The sequence below is a fragment of the Acomys russatus genome, chromosome 3, assembly GCF_903995435.1.
Source record: "Acomys russatus chromosome 3, mAcoRus1.1, whole genome shotgun sequence".
NCBI lineage: Eukaryota > Metazoa > Chordata > Mammalia > Rodentia > Muridae > Acomys > Acomys russatus.
Genome location: NC_067139.1, coordinates 64822872 through 64826746, shown reverse-complemented (window position 1 = coordinate 64826746; position 3875 = coordinate 64822872). Strand labels below are relative to the sequence as shown.

At 42.5% G+C, this 3875-nt stretch overlaps 1 non-coding gene across 1 annotated transcript; it reads left to right on the top strand.

Annotated features, from left to right (window-relative positions):
• Positions 1 to 597: 597 nt before the first annotated feature.
• LOC127187313 (U6 spliceosomal RNA) lies at positions 598 to 704 on the top strand. Its single transcript, XR_007830461.1, has one exon. It is a non-coding gene; the product is annotated as a U6 spliceosomal RNA (small nuclear RNA).
• The last annotated feature ends 3171 nt before the right edge of the window (positions 705 to 3875 follow it).

Here is a 3875-nt window from a genome sequence, read left to right as displayed (position 1 = left end):
CCTGACAGTAAATTAAAATTCAATGAATAACAATTTAAACACACTCAGGATAAGGGTGATGATGAAAAGCTGGGCTATTATAAAAGATTTAAGAGGGCTCAGTGCCATCCAGAACATCAGAGATGCCCGTAAGCAGCAGGCACTGCAGCTAGGACCTAAGGTAAGCAGACATTAGTGTCAAAAGACCATGCCAGCAGAGGAAGCAGTGTGTGCAAGCCTAGAATGGAGCAGGGACTGACTGGTAGAGATTCAGCAATGGAAACAGCCAATGTCACTGGGCTGTGGAGAGCAGGCAGAGAGTAGCAGGCTGATGAGGCAGACAGAGTTGAGCTCATGAAGAGCCCCAGAGCCCACACAGATGGCAGAGGAAAACAGATCAGTTCCTTGGCTAGAGATATCATTATAGATTAGGGGAAATGAAATGATGATAGAGATCCTGGTTCTAGCATTATTAACATCAACTTTAAATGTAATCATTAACGATGTGTTAGTCCTTTATGACATTTTGCTCAGGTTCCTTCTGACTTATCCTCTCTTTCATAGATGAATGAAGAGAATAAACTGGTCAAAAATGTATTGTTAAAAATTAATGAAGGCGTGCTCGCTTCAGCAGCACATATACTAAAATTGGAACGATACAGAGAAGATTAGCATGGCCCCTGCGCAAGGATGACATGCAAATTCGTGAAGCGTTCCATATTTTTTAACCCAATAGAGAAATGGGGCTTGGAACTAAACAGAGAATTCTCAACAGAAGAGTATCAAATGGCTGAGAAACACTTAAAGAAATGCTCAACCTCCTTAGTCATCAGGGAAATGCAAATCAAAACAACTCTGAGATTCCATCTTACACCCATCAGAATGGCTAAGATCAAAAACTCAAGTGACACCACATGCTGGCGAGGATGTGGGGAGAGAGGAACACTCCTTCATTGCTGGTGGGAATGCAAACTAGTACAGCCACTTTGGAAATCTATCTGGTGCTATCTCAGAAAAATGGGAATAGGGCTTCCTCAAGACCCAGCTATTCCACTCCTTGGAATATACCCAGAAGATGGTCCAGCACACAACAAGAAAATTTGCTCAACCATTTTCATAGCAGCCTTATTCATAATAGCCAGAACATGGAAACAGCCTAAGTGTCCCTCAGTAGAAGAGTGGATAAAGAAACTGTGGTACATATACACTATGGAATACTACTCAGCTATTAAAAACAAGGAATTCCCGAAATTTGTGGATAAATGGATTGAGCTAGAAATGATCATAATGAGTGAGTTAACCCAGAAGCAGAAAGACTCAAATGGTATATACTCACTTATATCTGCATACTAGCCCAAGGGGCATGTCCCACGAAAGCCTTCACTTACCAGGAAACTGGGACAGAGGGGAGGGCATCCTACTGGGACTCTAAATGAGAGACGCATGGGAGAATAGCAAAATAAAAGGATACAGAGGGTCCTAGAAATCTACAAGTAGAACAATATGATAGGCAGATTTGGGCCCAGGGGTCCCGCTCAAACTAAGGCACCAGCCAAGGACAATACAGGAGGTAAACTTTAAACCCCTTCCCAGATCTAGCCAATGGTCAGAATATTCTCCACAGTTGAGTGGAGAGTGTGATATGACTTTCTCACGTACACTGGTGCCTCACATTTGACCATGACCCCTGGAGAGGGAGACCTGGTGGCACTCAGAGGAAGGACAGCAGGTAGCCAAGAAGAGACTTGATACCCTATGAGAATATACAGGGGGAGGTAATCCCCCTCAGGAACAGTCATAGGGGAGGGGAATAATGGGAAAATGGGGGGGGGAGGAATGGGAGGATACAAGGGATGGTATAACCATTGAGATGTAACAAGAATAAATTAATTTAAAAAAATTAATGAAGGCATATTTTTCAGTGAGTTAGGTGGTGCAATATTCTAGAATATAAGAGACACAGGATTTATCAGTTACATAATTTTGACCTATCAAATTGCAAATAAACATAATATGATCAAATTCTTTAAAATTAAATGATAAATATTATTTAATTAATTTTATTTGAGGCTCCCACTTAGATGTAACTTCTTACTAATTTGTCTATAGTATCCTCTCTCTCAGTTCCTCTTAGCTTTTCACCCCAAACACATTGATTATAACTACAATGAAACAAACAAAAATCTTCACTTAGATTTACTAACTCCAGTCACTGACCATCCTGGGATCTTACAACTCTCCAGATAATAAAAATCATCTGTTGAGTGCCCACTAACTGCACCAAACACCCCATTTTAATCCTTCCAACAGCTTTGCCGGCTACAACATTTGCAATTTGAAAATTACATTTCACATTTTAATAATAAATCTGAATAATGCCTGCTTAAATGGTTTGTTAACAGTTCAAATAGCAAGATCACACAAGTGGTCAAAACTGGAACCAGGCTCTGATGCCTGTCTTAAGTGGCAACATCCTATGATATCTCCAACTGGGAAACACATAGCACAAAGCCCCTAAGCTAAGACATCCAGTTTTTTGCACTCATTCAACCCTAGAGGTATTCTTGTCTCTGATCTGTGGATAAATGTCATTTTACTCTCTCAAGTCAGGGACAACATCTCTCCTACCGTGAGCTCAGAATCCTGCTAAGCTTATTTTCTTTCCTTTCCTCCTCCCCAGGACTTATATATAAACCAGCCTGTCATCTCTCTCGCAGACATGGCCTTTGGAGTTCCCATGTAGGTACTTTCTGCCCTAATATCTGGGACTATAAAGCTCATGCTGAGCTGAGCAGCTGGGTAAACATCATCTGATTTTGAGGTACCTAGTTACCAAAACTGAAGCAGAACAGGTCCAAATGAGTAGGGCTGAGGCACATCCTGTTTCTGTTATTAGATGAGGCAAGATACAGGATGATGGCAGAGGCTGCTTTGGATGCTAAAAGCTCAATGCAGCAGACAGAATATGGTATGATTCTCCACAGGTACTTGGGGCCAAAGCATCTTGTTGATTTTTTTCCCCCTGTGGGTTCATAACATATCCTGAAGGGCTGGCCAGTTCAGAAAGAAAAACTCTTGATAGACCCTGAGCAGTGCTCCGTGCCTCTCAAACCATCCCACGCCCGAGACTGGGCAGAACATACACTGGTTCCTGACCTGGCCCAGGTCCATCTGCAAGTCAGAGCCTCATATGAACAATGGTACCTGGTGTCAGTGTTGTACTGGGGCTTTCTGAGATGTAACCTTTGAACAAAAGCGACGTGCATTAACTTTCTATGGATGCCTCTGGAAAATCTCCGCAAAGGAATACATTAAGAAGGCTTTTTACAATCAGACTGATAGGGACACAGGGCCTGTAGAAAAAGATAAAGTTTCATAAGCATGGAGGGATGCAACTCCAGGGAACTGGACAAACAGAGCATTTCAACTATAAATTGATCCATTGGTAAAGATACGGTGAGAAACTGTGTGGAGACAATCCCCTGCGGTCAGTGCATGTGTTTAGCTGAGGCAAAGGCATGGCTTATTATAGGAATGCAAGAGTTTCTGAATCCCTGGGGAGCAAGGCATGTGCACTTTTCTGCAGTCAGCTCACGACCTCATCTAGGACCTGCATAGGACAGAGAAGAATCAAAGATTATATAAAGTTGAGACATTATTAACCTGAGAGCGTGGCGCCTCTCTCGCACTCTAACAACCACAACAAAATTAATTTGGGAGCATTCTTGTCACATCTTCACCTGTCCCTTTGGCTCTGGTTACTGGCATTGTTGCCATCTTGAATCTTGTCACTCTGATTTCTTCCCATTGCTTCACTCTCACTATTCTTGCCAAGGTTCTTTAAAACTGTCTGACCCTGTGGCTGTCAGCCTTTGTGGGATGCGCTGGCCTGCACC